We start from the raw sequence: 18,711 nt of genomic DNA, 5'->3' as shown, positions 1-18,711 counted from the left end.
TCAGCATCTGGAGTCAGGCAAGTGACTCACCTCGGAGCCTCTGTTTCCTCAGCTGTGAAATGGGGCCGTGGCAGCCGCTCTGCTTCACCATGAGTTCAGGTCTGGCAGCTGAAGTGCCTGCAGCACAGTGGGCACCTGGGAGCGTGGGTGCCCCGGGCTGGCCAGGACCAGGCCTGCTCCTGCACAGGGAACTGGTGCCACTGCTCCCAGGAGGCAGGGAAGGGAGATGGCCCACTCTGAGGCCCGCAGTGCAGAGGCTGAGCGTGCTCTCCCTGAGCGACATGGGATGCTCCATGGATGCTGGCGTGGTCCAGCTGAGCCAGCGTGGACAATGCTGCCGGGATGCAGGGAGGGGGGAGGCCAGGGGCCCCACCCTCCAGGGGCACCCCCAGGAGGGAGGAGAGGGGCCAGGCAGCCCAGGATGTGGGCGTTTACCAGACAGGCACAAAGAAAATGGGTGCCAGCTGGAGACAGGAGAGGCAGAGTGACCGCCTGGCACTCCCTCAGCAGCTGTAAGCCTGGCAGTGGGTGCAGGAGGCAGGCGGTGACAGATGACTTCAAATGGGCAGTAAACACGGCTGTGGGGACCTGTGGCTTTCCTGACAATTGTGAACTGGACTGGAGGAGAGGTGAGGTGGCCAATTAGGAAACGAGATGCCCGGAGACCCTTTTGCCCCGGCAGCGCTACCTTTAGCACGTGGGAATGAGGCCCATGGGCAGAGGTGTGTGGTCAGGGGCAGATGAGGCTGCCTTAGGCTCATGTACACTGAGTGGCTATTATCCAGCCTGAGCCAGGTGCTGCAGAGAGAGACCCAGTCCACCCCATGGAGGGAGCAGGAGAGACAGACCCAAGGAATGAATGAACGAATACGTTAAACGTTGGTTTGTTATGCTTCTCTGAAAGTCATAATGGAGCATGAAAGAATGACACATGAGCTACTTTATTTGACTCATATATATGTATATAGATATATATATATATATTTCTTTTTGGTACTGGGGATTGAATCCAGGGGTGCTCTACCCACTAAGCCACAACACCAGTCCTTTTTATTTTACTTTTGAGACTGAGAATGAAGGATCAAAAGGAGCCAGGAATCCAATAGCTGAGGGGAGAGGAGTGCTCTGTGTGGAGGGGATCGCTGGTGCAAAGGCCCTGGGGTAGAGATGAGCTCAGCAAGTGTTAAGAGCTGAACCAGCCCTCCACCATCTGTGTAAGGCTGCTAGTACCTGCAATGAGATCTTATTTGGGATAGGGTCTTTACAGATCTTAGCGAGTTAAAATAAGTTCATTAGAGTGGACCCTAATCCAACAGGGTGCTGTCCTTAAATCAAAGGAGAAGAGACACAAAAATAAAATGGTGTGGAAGGACACATAGTAAAGAGCCATGTGAAAACAGGCAGAGATCAGAGTGAGGCAGCTATCAACCAAGGCTCACCAGCAGTACCAGAAGCTTAAGAAATTTGTGGACAGCTTCCTGCGAGCCTTCAGAGAGAGAGAGAGAGCATGGTGCCTTCTGACAATTTGCTTTTGGACCTCTAAATTCCAGCATAAAAGAAGGAATTCCTGTTTTTTTCAAACCACTCAGCTTGTGGAACTCTGTTTGGGCAGCTCTGGGGGCCAGCGCATCCCACTGGAAGGGATAAGAAGCCCAGGTGACTGGAAGAGCAGGGAGGACTGGGTTCCTGCGGGGCAGTCTGAGTGGAAATAATTCCCACCCCCTTCAGAGGGAGTAGCTGAGGCCTGGAGAAGCTGGGACTTGCTCTGGAGCTCCAGCTACGGTCCTTGTGCCCTTGGGGAGTCTCTTCCCACACTGCATCGGGGCTGCTCTCAGGGGCCAGGAAAAGACAGAAATGATGTGACTTCTGAAGCTGTGGCCAGAAAAATATTAGTGTCTTCCTTGGTCTCAGGATCGCCTTCCCTGGGGACAGCTGGTTGCCATGTTGTAAGGACACCCAAGCGGGCTATGGGAGGTCCACGTGACACCTGAGGAGCCTAGCCAACAGCCAGTGCCAGCCTGCCAGCCATGGGAGTGCGCTGCATTGGAAGTGGGCCCTACAGCCCCAGCCAACCTTCAGCTGGCCATGGCCTCCCTGACATCTGACTGCCAGACACTGCTTAAGAGACCCCAAATGTAAGTGAGCTCCTCTCAAATTTCTGACCCACAGGAACAATGATAAATGTCTACTGCTGCAACCTTGAAGGTGAGCTGCAATTTAGCACGAGAGAGCTAATTCAAGGTCCCAAAGTCAGTAAGTGGCAGGGCCGGAGGAGGACCCATATCTTCTAAGGCTAAGGCCCAAGTGCCTGCTCCTAACTCCTGGCCCCAGGCAAGGGCTCCTTTAGTTTCCCTCTTCCTACTGAGGACACCTGGGACCAGGTGGGGGTGAGGATGACTGGAAGGTTATGGCAGTTGGGCTGAGCTATAGTTGGGTAGGGAGGACTTTCCTGTGTCCAGGTCCTATGAGTACTCCATCTGGGAGATCACAGGGAATTCCAGAGCCAGGTTCCAGACCTCACTGTAGACGTGGCAGCCACTGGGGATCTCTGTGGTCTTGCCCGCAGCCACCATTAGTCACTTCCAGCCACTGTGGTAGCTCTCTTGTGTGGGACACTGGGGATCAGGGGATGAATCACATACCCTTGTAGTTGAGAAGCATATGGTATTCCTGGGGCTATTTGGTCCCTTGGAGATGAGGATAAAGGCCCTAAAGATGTCCCTGGTGCATTCATTAATTACAGATGCACGTCAGACCAGCAGGTTAACACAACAACTGTGTTTGTCATCTCACCATTTCTGAGGGCCAGATGCTTGGCAGTGGTTTCCTTGGGTGTTTCTGGGTCTCTCATGAGTTTGCTGTTGGATTGCTGTCTGGAGTGCAGCCATCTGAAGTCTTGACAGGGGGCTGGAAGACCTGTGTCCTTTCAAGGTGGCACCTCATATGGCCAGAATGCTGGCTCCTCTCCACGAGGACCTCCCTGCAGGGCTTGAGGATCCTCACAACATGGTGGCCAGCTTCGCAGAGCAAGTGATCTGTGATCTGAGGGGGTGGGGGGAGAGCACGGAGGAGGCCGTGTGTCTTTTATGACCTAACCTTGAAAGTCACACCCTGTCATTTGCACAAGATCCTCCTGGTTATGCAAGTGAGCTCTGTTTGGTATGTGGCGGCGGGGTGATCCAAGGACATGAGCACTCAGAGACAAGGGTCATCAGAGGCCATTGTGGATGCTGGCAAATAACTCAAATGCTCTCAAAGAGAGGGTCCCTGTCACTCTGGGAGGGACATTTGCCAAGCATACAACATCCTCCTCATCAGCAAACTCATGAGGTCACCACCCTTGACACTTCTATCCAACAGACAGGAACAAGGGGGTCCTGGGACTGAGAGTCAAACTTGCATACCACACTTGGAACCTGTAGGTAACTGCTACCGTCTGTGGAGCCTCCATTGGTACCCCAGACGGATGGTCCCTTTACCTTTGTTCAGCACACCCCTGGCACCTCCTGGAGCTCCCGACCCAGGACGAGGCTCCTGGAAGCAGGTCTTTGCTGATGGCCATATCGATTTGACTGCATTAGGCCCCTGGTCCTCCACATGTGGCTCAGCAGGAGCCGGGGATGGGGGACCTGCCCTCTCAGCTTTGACAAGCCCTGCAGGGCACGCTGGTACAGGGTCCAGGTCAAGAACCCTGTGCTGGGCTGCAGCTCTCCTAAAACTCCCACCCAACCCTCTGCGTTGCCCGGGAGTTGTGCCACTGTCCTCGGCCCACAGAGCCACCGTTTGGGCGTGGGGTGGCATCTCCTCTCCTCGAGCATTTCTCCCACAAGGTTCTCTTTTGCAGACCTTGACCCTGCCCCTGAGTGGCAGCGGCTGTTCACGGGGAGCTTAGTGGCCCTGAATCATGCTCAGTTTGGAGGTTGGTTTGTGGGGGTTGTGCTTTGATGACCTGGGTGCCTGTGGCTGAAGTCTAGCACCACAGGAGGGTAATGTCCTCCTGATTCCTGTTAGAAAATGGCCCCTGGTTTGCATAGTGGAATTAAGTGTCCTAAGAGTGCCACACGCAGACACCACCTCAGCGCCTCTGTTCTGTGAGGGTGGTCAGGAGGCCTCCTGGGACCCAAGGTTCCCCTCATTCCTGTTCCAGGGAAGGAGAAGTTGGGGCTCTGTGGAGTTGGGTGCCTCCCTGGGCCACCCACAGAAGGGGGCAGAGCTGGGATTTGAACCCCAAGTTCTGAATTGACCCAGGTCCCTGCCATGCTGTCGTGGATCTTAGCTTGGGCTCAGCTCTCCTGCACGGGTGAGTGGGGGTTGCAGAGCACCAGGAAGCCAGATCCCTCGTTGCCCAGAGAGAAGAGTGCGTCCAGGCCCAGCCCTTCCCGCAGATGCCGGTGATGAGAGCTTTGGCCACCACCTGGCGGGAGCCTGCATGGAGCACCCAGGACCACCATTTGTTCCTCACGATGGCACTGTGTGGTTGGTAATGCAATCTATGCTGCAGAAAGGAGGCTGCAGAGGCCCAGGCAAGTTAGGTCATTGCATACCAGAGTCCAGAGCCCAAGCCCTGGCCAGGAACACTGTATTCGTCAGCTACAGCTGGGTAACAACCTGTCCCCAATTGCAGGCCTCAGTCCAGCTGCCCGGCTCTGATCACTCATCTGTGTATGGTTGGTGTAGAGCTGGTCCTGTGGCTCCCTCACATTGTGCTTGGCTTGAGGCTCCAGCCCCAGGGAGAGCCTGGGTCAGCTGGCATGTCCTCCTCACAGCAGTGACAGAAGCGTGGCAACGTGCAGGGCCTCCCACGGCCCCTGCCATCTCCTAGCCTCAGGGCATCATGAGCTGAACCCAGCTTCCAGGGACAAGGAAATAGACTCCTTCTCAGAAAAAGAATCTGCAAATAACCAATGCCATGGAAACAGGGAGGTATTAAGGATTGGGGCCCATGGACAAATTTCCACAAGCACCTGCTCACTCACAACCCAGGTGGTGAGGGGACATGCCACGTGGATAGTGTCCGACCCTCCTCAGTTCTACTTGATGATGGTGTCAACATGAGGCCCCCTCAGGGGTTTCGGAGTGTGATCTTTCCCAGGCTGGTGAAACCCAGTCCAGCCCTCCAGCATGGGGCTGTGCAGCGGGGGGTGAACGCAGCTTCCAGTCAGCCCAGATCCCCAGGGCACTGTGAGGCCATGCTGCACTGTGTCACAAAGTCAGCGTGCACCCAGACTCTGGCCATCTTCAGTGCACTTTTGGCTTCCAGCCCTTGTGCTCCCAGGTTTTGCTGGTGCCCTGTAGTGGTGCCTGGCCATGGGCCTTGTTGTCACGTGCTCACGCAGGCACACAGCCTGACTGACTGGCTGCTGCTGGCTTCGGATAGGCTAAACTGCAGGAGTATGAGGAAGGAAATGTGTCCCTGTCCAGGGGGCAGGGGACGACCGGCTGCAGGGCTCCCAGGGCAGGGCCTGGCCAGGCACATGCTGGATGCGGAGCAAGATGGGCAAGCACAGAGGGAGCGAGGGGAGCACAGGCCTGGGCTTCTGCCTGGAAGGTTTGGGGAACTTAACGGATTCCCTCCATTTCCCAAGAGCCGGGAGCCACTCAGTGTGCCTGTGCCTAACCCAGGAAAGGGACCCAGGAACAGGCAGTGTGTGTTCCTGCCTGTGGCTGCCTGGGCTTTCACAGCAGGGCCTCTTACACATGCGTGCTCAGTGCATGCTGATACCACGGGCACGGAGGGGCATCTCTACACACTCGCCCCAGGGTCCTCGACTGAGGCACCAGAGCTCAGAGGGTCCCATGATGGAGCAGGGTCCCAGGCTAGGACCTTGGGGCCCAGCTGAAGCCCAGTGCTTCCCTCTGCTTGGCCTCCAAGTTCACCAGGGCAACAGGCAGAGGGAAGAAGCCTCTGCGGATGGCCCAGGCCCTGCACTTGGTTTCCAGGAGATCAGGTCCCGGGGTTCCTGGGCACCTTTGATCCACGTAGAGCAGCTTCCTGGTTCAGAAATCTGGGTGCTGCCCCCCATGATGCCAAACACTGTAGGGCCCAGCAGAACTAAAGGCTGACCCTGAATCAACCTACTTACTCCCTGGACAGCTGGGCTGTCCTCTCTTTAGATGGGGACGCCAAGGTCCGGGAGCTCAGGTTAGTTGTCTGAGGCACGATGGACACATGGCGGGCCCGGGTGCCTTCTCCTTGGTCCTGCAGCCTGCAGAGGGGACTGACCGGGCCAATGGCTCGGACCTCTCTTCCTCCTGGGCCCCAGCCCTCTGCCCTTCCTGTGTCCTTGACCCTGTGCATTGGGAGGTCACCGGCTTATCTGTATAGTTCCCACAGAGAGTCGGCAACCTCTCCCAATGCATCACCAAGTGGCAGTCACGCCAGAGCTGGAATATCATTTTCATCCCTCTTTCTCCAACCGCTGCCTGTCACCAGGAAAGGGAGATCAGGTGGGGGGAGTGGGGAAGATGGATGGGGTGGGGAGAGTGAGGGGCTGGAGCTGGGAGGCAGGAGGGTGGAGGAGGAGGAAGAGGGGAAAGAGGAGAGGAAGGCAGGAGGAATAAAGGCCCTGGGAGAGAGAGAGGCTGCCATAGGCGGGGCTGGGAAGCAAACTGGGAGAGGAGAGAGGGCCAGAGAAGGAAGAAGAGGCACGGAGGCCAGGGAGGCGGGGAGCAGAAGGGAGATGAGCCTTGAGGAGCCTGGGGGAAAGGTAGGCAGGGAGGGAGGCAGGAAGCAGAGGCTGGCCTCCGTTCATCTGTTCTTTCAATCTCAGCAGCAGCCCGTCTCCACTCTGTGCCACCGGGCAAAGTCCAGATCAAGTGAAAGCAAGGAGCTCCCGGGAGATGGTCCTTCAGGGTGGTCCTGAATTGTCCCTGGACCCCAGTGGTTTCCTGGGCAAAAGGAGTCTGCCTGCCTCTCCATCGTCATGCAGGAGGCTCCTCTGCTGTCCCTGTCCTTGTGGCCTCGGCATCTCACACTTGACTTGTGGTTCTGGGTGGGGGCTCGTGGCTGGGCCTCAACTGAAATGAGCACAGGGTTCAAACTGAAATGGCCCAGGCAAGTAGCATATGCAGAGGCCAGGTCACCTTGGGGCACTAGGAAATGGCAGGTCTGCAGCACACGAGAACATGCTCATGTGTACCAACAGGACCCGAGAGGAAGTGCATGGCTTCTAAGTTAGTGATCCAGGAGGGTCTACATACAGGGGGATGGTCTGCTGAATGAGGGGGTGGGATCCAAAGGGGTAGATCCCCCTCTCTGGGGAGAAGCAGAGGGGTCACCACCACTCAGACCAAGGAGATGAGAAGCGAGATCAGGGAGGCAGCCAGGAGACCAAATGTCCCACCTCACACCTGACCCTCCTTCCTGTCTCCTGGTGCCTCCCAGTGGCTGAACCCACCATGCACCCTGGGGAGGGGGCCCTTGGTGGGTCCCTGTGGTTGAACCTCCCAGGACGAGAACAGGGTAGACACCAGTGGAGAAAGGATCTGGGGGGACAGTGGGGTGCATCACACCCACAGAAAGGGGTTAAATCTCACAGTATTTGAACACCAACTCACCCAAGCATGACATAAAGGCCAGGCCTGGCCAGCGCCATCTAAGAGCTTCTCTGGACTCTTGCCCTGTTCTGCGTCACCAGCCAGCACACGCTCCGTGAGTCAGTTGAGACCCCCTGCCATGCTGGAGATTCCAGAAGGTGAGGATTCGGGGCCCCTGGCTTGTCCTCTATCTCTACATGCCTTACACAGTGCGAGGCACACAGTAGGTGCTCAAACAGTGCATCCCTGGAATGAATGACTCTAATGTGAGCAGATTCAACTGAGTGACCTGGAGTCTTCACCTGGCAATTTTACCACCATAGGAATTTACATGCAGCATGTGCGGGTGGGCGTCACTCAGGTCTGAGTGAGCCTAGCCACCAGCCAACATTTGCATTTGTTACTTCAGATCCTGCTCAGTAGATCTGGGTAAGGGAACAAAGAATGTGTGTGTGTGTGTGTGTGTGTGTGTGTGTGTGTGTGTGTGTAAAAATCACTCCAAACATAAGGTAGCCTCGAGTCACAGGTGAGGTGAGTATATCAATCAGCTTTTGTTGCCTAACAAGATGCCCCAAAATGTTGTTTAAAACCACATTGATTTTGATTAGCAATTTAGACAGTTTATCAGCTGGGATGCTGGGTGGCTGCAGTGGTTTTCTGGCCTGGGCTGGCCAGTGGGGGCTGCATTTGGAGGATGGCCTCACTCACGTTCCTGGCTGTGGGTAGCTGTCAGATCCGGGGGAACTCAGCAGCTTGTCACAGCTCCCTGAGGTCTCTCATCCCCTGGAAGGCTGGCATGGCCCTCTATACGTGGTGGTGTCCAGAAAGCAGCAAGATATGACACACTCTCATGCACAAGTGTGTTTGAGGTCTCTGCTCACATCACAATGACTAATGTCCCTTGGCCAAAGCAAGTCATGTGGCCAAGTCTCTAGATTCAAGGGAGGGGAGTTGGGGAAACTTCTCTTGGCGGGTAGGGCAGCAGAGATTTTGTGGTAATTTTTGCAACTGACCACAAAGAATGAGCCAAAAAGAGAAGGAGTTTAAGCTCGGGACCTCCTCTGGATTCCTCTAAGCACACCAAGCTGTTTCCTGCCTCAGGGCCTTTGCTCTGGCTGTTCCTTTGTCTTAGAATGCTCTTCCCTAGGATGCCTGAAAAATCTGTGCTCCTCTTCATTTTTCAGCTGAAAGGTCAACTTCTCCGAGGCTTTTCTGATCACTCTCTCTAAATAGGCTCCTTTCCTATTACCAAAGTGTCACATCCCTCTTCCTCCAGCACCGTGTGGTTCAGAATGATTTATTTTTCACCTGTATCTCTGCCCTTCCAACTAATCAGTGATATCGTGAGGTTGGGGACTTGCCCATTTTTGTCTCCACAGTCCCTTTCACATAGTAGGTGATCAACAAATACTTGCTGAAAGAAAGTAGTGATTTGTAGCAAGAAAAATAGCTCTATAAAAAATGCCTCCTTATATTTATAGAAACATTAAGTATATGAAGGCAGCATTAAAATTTTTGGTTATTCTTCACTGAATTTCATAGGAGAACAAGGCCATGTGTAATCATGGGGGCTGGTAAGACCTCATGGTAGGATTATTTTTTGGTATGGTTTTGGATCTTCCCTCATATTTCTGAGGCATGGAGGATAGACTGTCCCATCCCTGGTTGTCAGGGAGAGGTTGAAGCTTTGAGGGTGTATCAGCTTGTACTGTGTAACAAATTGCCCCAGAATTCAAGGTTTTAAAACAACGATCACCTTGGCCTATACCCAAAGGACTTAAAATCAGCATACTACAGAGATACAGCCACATCAATGTCCATTGCTGCTCAATTCACCATAGCCATATTGTGGAACCAACCTAGATGTCCTTCAATTGATGAATGGATAAAGAAACTGTGGCATATATATATACAATGGAATATTACTGAGCCATAAAGAATGATAAAATTATGCATTTTCAGGCAAATAGATGAAATTGGAGAATATCATGCTAAGTGAGATAAGTCAATCTCAAAAAACCAAAGGACGAATGATCTCGCTAAGAAGTGGATGATGACATAATGTGGGGTTGGAGGGGTTAGCATTAGGGTTAGGGTTAGGTTTAGGTTTAGGGTTAGGGAGAGTGGCAAGAATGGAGGAAGGAAGGACTGTATAGAGGGAAAAGAGGGGTGGGTGGGGTGGGGGGTAGGGGGAAATTGGCAGAATGAATCAAACAACATTGCCCTGTGTAAATTTATGATTACACGAATGGTACGCCTTTACTAAAAAAAAATTAAAAAACAATAATCAATTATTGCTGCTCTTGTTTTTTTTTTTTTTTTTTTTTTTTTTTTTTGGTTCCAGGGCACTGAACCACTGAGCCACAACCCCAGCCCTATATTTTATTTTATTTAGAGAAAGGGTCTCACTGTTGCTTATGGCCTCACTTTTGCTGAGGCTGGATTTGAACTCATGATCCTTCTGCCTCAGCCTCCCAAGCCTCTGGGATGACAGCCACCACACCTGACTTGCTGCTCTCATTTATGGGACAGTGGACACTTTCCTTGGGCCTTGGCTGTGGTCCCTGCCTCTCTGGACAGGGGTGGTTCAGTTCTGCTGACCTGGCCCTTTTCCCCTAACATCTCTGGGGTCTGGATGGGGCAGTGGGGCAGTGTTGGTCTCTGTTGTCTCTCACCCTTTCACAGCCCAGCTTCAACTTTGTTCCACAGTGACAGCAGGGTCCCCATGGGACACAGGGAGTGCAGAAGCTCCAAGGACCTGGTCAAGCACCACACCCTCCATTCTGTTGTCCAAGGAGCATCTCAAAGAGCCAGAAGGTCAGATAGACTCCAGTTTTTATCAGAAGAGTGGATACAGGGAGTGGGCGGACATTGCCATGGTACGGAGGGGGCTGGGTGGCCCCCAGGCAGGACCGTGCTCCCTGGTCCAAGGAACAGTGCTGACTGAGCCAGTTCTTGGTCAATACTTGACCACGGGAACTCAGCACCCGTCTTTCCTGGAACGTCTGTCCCATCACGCTGTCACTCTCCATTTGTCTCTCTCACGTGGCTCTGAGTTCTGTCAAACCCAGACAGAGGCTGCTATTTATCATCAGGACCCCAGTGTCATGATCCCTCAGTGACTCTGGATTCAGCCCACCAGCTGCTCACAGCCTGGCCTCTGCCCACCTCTCCTTCTCCATTCTATGCCCACTGCTCCTGTACCCACTCCCTCACTGCCTGTCCCTCTGCCATGCCAATCTCTTTCCCACCCCAGGCCCTTTGCGTGTGCTCTTTCCTCTGCTGAGGCATGTTCCTGTGGCACAGAGTAGTCATCCCTCCAGAGAGGCCCTTCCTGTCCACTCCTGTCCCCCTGGCTATTTTCAGTCATCTCTGCATTTGTCATAACTTGACATTTTATTTATTGATGCATCTGTTCATTTCCTGTCTGCCTCTGCTCCGTGGACTGTCCACTCTGGAAAGCCATGAACTTTTCCTTATTCACCAACATATTCCTAGTCACAGGAAGAGCACCTGGGACATTGTAGGTGCTCAATAAACATGGCTCAAGTTGGTGAATGGACGGGTGACTTCTCCATGTCTCCAGGGTACTGCACTCATGCAGATGGTTGGCATCAATGCTTCGGAACACATCAGACCAAGGTTGGAGTCCTGGCATGGTCATGTCCTTGCTGTGTGGCTCAGCAAATATGTTAACCTCTCTGGTTTCCATTTCTCATCTGTCGAGTGGAGCAAATAAGAGCCCCTCACTCATAGGGTCATGGAAGATGATTTGCTGAGACACTCCACGTGAAGCACTCAGCGTAGGACCCAGTACTCAAACACTGGTGACTCATTATGTCACTTAGTCCTCACTCTCACCACACTGGAAGGTAGGTCGTTGTCTCTGGGGCACAGATGAGGGAGACCGAGACTCGGGAGGTAAAAGTTCTGGCACTGGAGACCATGCCTCAGGGGAGAGTGTCTCTAGGCGGGTTTCCCAGCCCTCAGAAGCATTTGGTCTCCATGCATGCATCTTGGGGAGCCATCCCGCAGATAGAGCTCCAGAATCAAAAGGGAAGCTTGCTCTCTCTGCTGGGGTCTCAGGAATCCCAGGGGCTTTCAGGGGCAGAAACATTCCAGGGGGTAGGATGTGGTGGGAACATGGGGGCTTTTGTGTCTCCTGGAGATTTGGGAGTGATAGGCGGCACTCCACAGACACCTTTGTGCACCTACCTTTTGGCTTCTAAAGAATCATTTCCTTAGAATAAGTCTGCAGTGCTTTCCCAGGTGCTGTGGCCCCTGTACCCTCCGCCTCCCTGCCCTCCTCTGGGCTGCTCCAGGGGGGTGACCCTACAGGCCCTTCTTCCTGGTTCAGGTCATGAGAGGCTCTAGCAGGGGCTGGTGGGGGGCAGGGGTATTTCTCAGGTCCCTCCCAGGTTCTGCAGTGCAGCTTGGAACCAGGGTTCCATGGTTTGGAACCAACCAGTGTGGTTAGTTCTCCCCACACCTCTGTAACAGCCCTTTCATTGAGTCTTTTTCTTTGAACCACGTGGGGGTCAATTCTGTTTCTAAGACGCTGACAGAGGTGTGGTTTTACCACCTTGAGTGTCATAAGGGCTTCCATGATTATTCCAAGTGGATTCCCCTGAGCTCGAACCGACTGACCCACCACTGATGAAGCTCGCATGGTTGACCAACAACCTGGACAGCACTGGCTTCTAAAAACCTGCAGGTGTTGGAAGTGACACCTCGAAGCTCTACTTTGCTCTCTTTCTGTGATCGCCAAGCTGCATGGCGGGTTCCCTGTGGCGGTGATGGCCCTAGGACACACCTGACAATGTCTCTCTGGAGATAGTTTTAGTTTTCTCCCAAATGGGAAGGGTTGGCACTACTGGTTCCTACGGGGTCGTGGCCAGGAGTTCAGCTACACATTTCACAAGTCACGGGACAGCCTCTTGGGACAAAAAAAAGTCACCTAGCCCCATGGGGTAGTTAACGTTTCATGTCTGTGACCAAAACACCAGAGATGAATAACCTGGAAGAAGAAAGATTTATTTCGGCTCCCGATTTCAGAGGTTCCAGTCTGTGGTCGACTGACTCCACTGCTTTGGGCCTGAGGTGAGGCAGAGCATCATGGCGGAAGGGCATAGGAGAGGAGGAAGGCTGTCTGCTTAGGGCAGCCAGGAAGCAGGGAGAGGGGCGGGCAGTGACGGGCTTGGTCATGCCCCGAGCTTCCTCCCACCCTGCCCCACCACCTCCCTGAAGTCCACTCAGATTATTCATCCACCTAGCATATTGAACCACCAAGGAGGCTGACCCCTCATGACCAGAGAAGTGATCTTTACTAAGAAGCCATCCAGGGGATCCAGCCTTCAACATGGAGACTTTGGGGCAGATTCCGGGTCCATACCACAGCACCCTGTGTGCTGAGATGGAGGGCCCTGGGTTATGTGCTTTCTTCTCAGACCTCAGTGGATGCAGAGCTGGGCATCTTCACCCCGTGTGTTGACCACCTGTATGGCTGGTTGTCCTTCCTTGGCTGGGATCATCAGCTTGTGTCCTTTGGCCAGTGTCCTGGGATTCAGCACACCCAGGCTCCCAGCAGGCCATTCAGGTTTTCTCATCCTGATGATGCTCCTATGAACCTCGTGAGGGGCCTCTCTCCTTGCCCTGCATACCTGCTGAGTTTCAGTGGACCTCAGATGGGACAGTGGGCAAGGCAGGATGGGGAAGAGCATCAGGTGCCAGGTCAGTCAAACTGAAGGGTGTTCCAGGGCTTCAGGGCAGGGATTCACCATCCAGGGAAAGAGGCCACTGGCTGGTGACATACGGTGAAGGGCAGCCTCAGGTGGGCAGCTCATCCTTGGTCTGGAGTCTACACAGCATACTGATTAGATTTGGAAGAACCTGTTTTCCTGGGGCTACTTACCACTTGCTGGTGATATTTACTCTGGTTGAAAGACCTCAGTTTACTTACCTATATAAAAGAAAGTAAGATAATAATTCTTGCTTCAATAAGGTATTGCCATATAAGAAGCCACTCCAAACTGAATGGTTAAAAACAACCACGATCTATTAATCCTCACAATTCTGTTAGCTGAGCACGTGGTATCCACTGGGGTCAGTCATGTGGCTACATTTACATGGTGGCTGGATTATAGGGGGAGGTCCAACAGGGCTTCGCTTACATGCCTGGTGTCTCCAGGCACCTTCCTGTGACCTCTCAGTCCTCATGGCTGGCTTGGGCTTCCTTGCAACATGGTGGTCTCAGGGGGATCAGACGTCTGACATGGAATCTGGCTTCAGATAGGGAAAGATAGAAGCTTCCCGTCCTCTTAAGACTCAGGCTTGGGAGTCTAAGAACATTCTTTCCACCGCATTCCATGGAAAGTCCAGGCAAGACTAGACTCAAGGCATGGGTAACTAGGCTGTACTTCTTGGTGGCAGGAGCCGCTGGTGTTTCAGGGAGGGAGGGAATCCATGGCGGCCGTCTCTGGAAATCGTCTGCCACAGCTCCATCTCCTAGGACTGTTGCTAGGAGTGAGCAATGTGATGTACACTGTGCATGTGGCTGACGGAAGCTGGCTGTTGCTCAAGGGTGTTATCAAGAGATGTGGAGGGGGTGGGGGGTTGGTCTCCTATTCTCGAGGCTGCTGGTTTTGGTGGGCACCTTCCCAGCACATTAGTTTCTTCCCTAATGTCACCAACACTATCTCCGTCTCAGGTCTTCAGAGGTAACAGTATCAGTAATGCCGACGGAGGGTTTTCCACGCACCAGCTGCTTCATGTAGATGAGTATATTCATTCACTCCTCACCATGACCCTTGGAGGTAGGTCCTGTCATGACTTCCCCTTCACAGATGAGGAAACTGAGTCACCAAGAGGTGGAGCGGTTTGGACGAGTGGACCCAGCTAGGAATGGCAGAGCCAGGACCTGGACCCTCGGCGAGCTGCTGCTATGGTCTGTGCCTTGATCTATTTCCCCTGGTAGTGATTTCAACAACAGTAACAGATCCATCATTTCCCTAGCAGGCCATGGAGGGTGGTGGGGGTTTGTTTTTCTTCTGGTGTGGACAGAAAGCTCTTTATTCTCTTCTTGTTTGGGAAGACTCCTGCTGGAGGAGCCCAGTCTGGCTCTGGGAGGGAGCCCGTGCAAGGGACGGGGGTGACCAGGTGTCAGAGGGAGCATGCTGCCCCCGCTGGGGCTCTGACCCTGAGCCCAGGATGACTCAGCTTTCTCCTCTCTACAATGGGGAGAATCCTCCAGCAAAGAGAGAGGGAGCAGACAGCAACAGGCGGCCTTGGGAGCCAGAAACAATGCCCCAGTGTTCTCAGTTGTGAAAATGAAACTGAGCTGAGCTTTGTGCCAGGCCTCGCTAGCACCTGGGTGAACAGTCTTAGATTTCCTGTTCTGGGCACTTGCCTCTTGCCGGGTGTTTTGACATTTCTGATCTTTAGGATCTTCCACTTAAGCTTCTCCATCCATTTCCCACACAGTGAAATGGAGGTTCAGGGAGGTTAGGTGACTTGCCCAAGATCACACAGTGTGTGCTGGGTGGTATCAGGATCTAAATGCAGGTGACTCTGAATCCAGAACTTGTCACTGGTCCAGCATCTCCTGGAAACCTGATCAAAATGTGAAATCTCAGGTCTTGTCCCAGATGTACTTAATCCTGAACTCAGGTTGGGCCCAGCCCTCTGCTTATTAGCCCCCTGGGCAGTTCCTGGGGACAACTACAGCCAAGAACTCAGATGCCATCACTGGCTGGCAGCATGCGGAGCTCTGACCACACTTGCGTTCACTCCACGAGGCCTGTGCCTCTCCTCAGTCTCCATCTGCAGAATGGGCACCATGGGGTGTCTCTGCCCAGCCTGCTTCAACCCTGTGAGGTGGGAGCTATCCTGCAGAGAAGGAAGAGGCTCAGAGATGGAGTCCTTTGCTACCAAGGGGCTTCAGGTGGGGCTGGTCCCCATAACCCCCGCACCTGGTGGTTTTTGCTGGACAAGGCACTAGACCGAGCCAGCGGTAAGAGTTCCCACAGCTCCTGGGAGCAGATGAGCAACCAGAGATGGTGTGTATTCATGCATGGGCGTGTGCTGACCTGCCCAACTTGCTTCCCCATGAACCTGGTCCCCACTCTCGAGGAAGCTCTGGACCCCAAGGTGAGGCGCAGATTCCAAGTGGCTCAGCCCCTGAACTCCCAGCCCAAGGCCACCTGTACCCTGGGCCCAGGCTGAAGCAGGAGACTTGCTCTGCAGGTGAAGCCTGGAAAGGGACCCAGGGCCAGGACCCACGTGCAGACTCAGGCCAGGGAGGCTCAGGCCGGCCGCCATGGCCAAGCTTGCTGATCGTCCACCAGTCTCTCCACTGCCCTCGGGAGCAGCCTTCTGGCTGACCTTTGCTCTCAGCCGTCCCTCAGGTGGGGATGTGAAGAGGAAGGATTCCCTTTGTCTTCTAAAGACAATCCCTTGTAATTAAGCAGGAGCAGACCTCTGGGCTGCTGCTCCAGAACTCCAGGGAGCCAGGGGTTGGCAGGTCCACCCAAGGGCCACCCCAGGGCATGGCCTGTCTGTAAGGTGTCCCTGGTGCCTGGCACTGCACATCCTTACACATCTTGTCCTCACCCCCTGTCAGGGACCAAGAAGAAGTTCTCATTCTGAGGACGTTCTGACCTTTATGATAAGCAGCAGCCCAGGGAGCATTTTGCGGTTGCCTCCCCTGCACAAACACCCTGCAGCTGACTCAGGCACCCTGCAGCTGAAGGCTGACGGATTCCCGGAGCGCGCCCCCTCCCCACTCCCGGCTGATAGTTTTGCCTATGGCCCGCCCCCGCTTCTCTTCCGGGATTTCACCTTCCCGCCAGCGTGAACTTGCACCTTATCAGGAGCCCAAAAGAAAAACACAGCCAACCAGCCTGTGTCTCATCATACCCCTCATTCCCTCAGCATAAATACCCTTGAGAACAATAAAAATTTGCAGCTTGATCAGAATTCCTGTCTTGCTGTCACTCCCTGTGTCTCTTGTCCCTTCATTCCTTCTCTCTTAGGTTTGCCGTCCTGCGTTGATGTCCCGCGGGTCGGGACAGTTGGCGCCCAACGTGGGGCTCGAACCCACGACCCTGAGATTAAGAGTCCCATGCTCTACCGACTGAGCTATCTCCCCAGCCTCCCGAGTAGCTGGGACTACAGGCGCGCGCCACCGCGCCCGGCAACCCGCGGGACATCAACGCAGGACGGCAAACCTCATTTCCTGTCTTAGGTTGGTATGAGCTCTCACGAATCTTACCCGTCACTGGCTGTCCAGTTCAGCTCACAGGGGTGATGGTCTTTTAAGATCACCATCACGATCCATCATCTCCAGTCGATGGTAATGAACCTGAATAGGTTTCGCCAGTATAGCCTCAATATGAGCTCTAAGAAAAGCCATGATCTTATTGAATATCAAAGGACCTATAGATATGATAAGCAGCAAGCAAAGGAGGGGACCTAGGAAGGGAAGGAGATAGGGAAGGAGTCCACTGAATCCAGTCCATAGTGGATTATCAGCCAGTGCTCGTCGGCGTTTTTCTAAGTCTTCCTGCAGCTGTTTGATCTTGTCCTTAACAATCCCTGACTTGTTGACATAGAAACAGCATTTTTCGAGCCTTAGCAGGGTCTTCAAATCCTGCATGGCTGTGGGAGAGCAGTGAACAGGCACCTTTTGAGGACCAAAAGTCTCATAATAATCTTTGAGGCAGTCTCCTACTCTGAGCCACCTTTTACCATCAATTGACCCCTCGAGGGGAAACCAAGGACACAAATCCTCTATGTATGAAAAGAATAATTTTAAGTCCTTTTTCTTAACACGCGCTCCCCGAGTCTTGAGGGCCTCCTTGAGACCCGACAGAAACAAATCATGTGACGAAACTGCTTGTCCCATGGTGTGTCACTCACCTTGCGCCGGCCTCACTCTCCTCCTGGATCTGACTCCCGGTCGCGTTTACCGAGGCGATCCCGAATCCCGCTTGGCCAAGTCTTCCCCGGAGGGCGGCGTTCGCTTCTCTGGCAAAGGTTCCAATCAACCACGTTGGGCGCCAACTGTCCCGACCCGCGGGACATCAACGCAGGACGGCAAACCTAAGAGAGAAGGAATGAAGGGACAAGAGACACAGGGAGTGACAGCAAGACAGGAATTCTGATCAAGCTGCAAATTTTTATTGTTCTCAAGGGTATTTATGCTGAGGGAATGAGGGGTATGATGAGACACAGGCTGGTTGGCTGTGTTTTTCTTTTGGGCTCCTGATAAGGTGCAAGTTCACGCTGGCGGGAAGGTGAAATCCCGGAAGAGAAGCGGGGGCGGGCCATAGGCAAAACTATCAGCCGGGAGTGGGGAGGGGGCGCGCTCCGGGAATCCGTCAGCCTTCAGCTGCAGGGTGCCTGAGTCAGCTGCAGGGTGTTTGTGCAGGGGAGGCAACCGCAAAATGCTCCCTGGGCTGCTGCTTATCATAAAGGTCAGAACGTCCTCAGAATGAGAACTTCTTCTTGGTCCCTGACAACCCCCCAGTCATAGAGCTGGGCATCCTAGCGGAGGGCCTCGGGCTGCCACTCAAAGATGCTGACCATCCAGCCTTGACTGGGGACAGGTGTCAGCCTGGTCTGGACAAAGGCTCCACAGGCAGAGACAGGCATAGTCGCAGGTGGGGACCCTGGGAGGTGTGGAAGCAAGCCTTGTCCTTCCCCATGGGTAGGTTTGGGCCCAGTGGCTGCAGCTGTGTCCTGGGGTCCACACAGTCTGGAGCCCCTGACTGTTTAGCAGATAAATACCTGGATCGTTGCCGACTTGCTCTTGACCTTCAGATGTGTCTCTTTGCTCGGGGCCTCGGTTTCCACATCTACATAGTGTTGGTGAATTTTTCAGGTCCTGTGTCCATCCAGCCTCTGTGTTTCACCTCCTCTTAGGAGGATGAGGGAGGCTCAGGGCCCAGGGTCCAATGGAGGAGTGGAGAGGAGTCAGGGAGCCCGGGGCCCTCAGCCAGGATGGACGGGATAAAGGATGAGAAGGTACCAATGGGACAGGAGTCAAGAGGGGAGGCTGGAGGTGAGGAGGGGAGAAGACAAAGGGCAGCCTCCTATCAGGGAGGCAGATGGGGAGGAGTGGCCCCTGGTGGGCCCGAGAAGCCCAACCAGCCACAATCACAGGCCCAGCAGTGGCGC

General features: G+C 53.9%; 1 non-coding gene across 1 annotated transcript; it reads right to left on the bottom strand.

The window, feature by feature from the left end:
- Positions 1-16,608: 16,608 nt before the first annotated feature.
- On the bottom strand, positions 16,609-16,685 carry Trnak-cuu (transfer RNA lysine (anticodon CUU)). The gene has a single exon. It is a non-coding gene; the product is annotated as a tRNA-Lys (tRNA).
- Between the last annotated feature and the right edge of the window lie 2,026 nt (positions 16,686-18,711).

The sequence above is a fragment of the Sciurus carolinensis genome, unplaced genomic scaffold, assembly GCF_902686445.1.
Source record: "Sciurus carolinensis unplaced genomic scaffold, mSciCar1.2, whole genome shotgun sequence".
Taxonomy (NCBI): domain Eukaryota; kingdom Metazoa; phylum Chordata; class Mammalia; order Rodentia; family Sciuridae; genus Sciurus; species Sciurus carolinensis.
The sequence above is the reverse complement of the archived record's forward strand: the minus strand, read 5'-3'. Positions and strand labels throughout refer to the sequence as shown.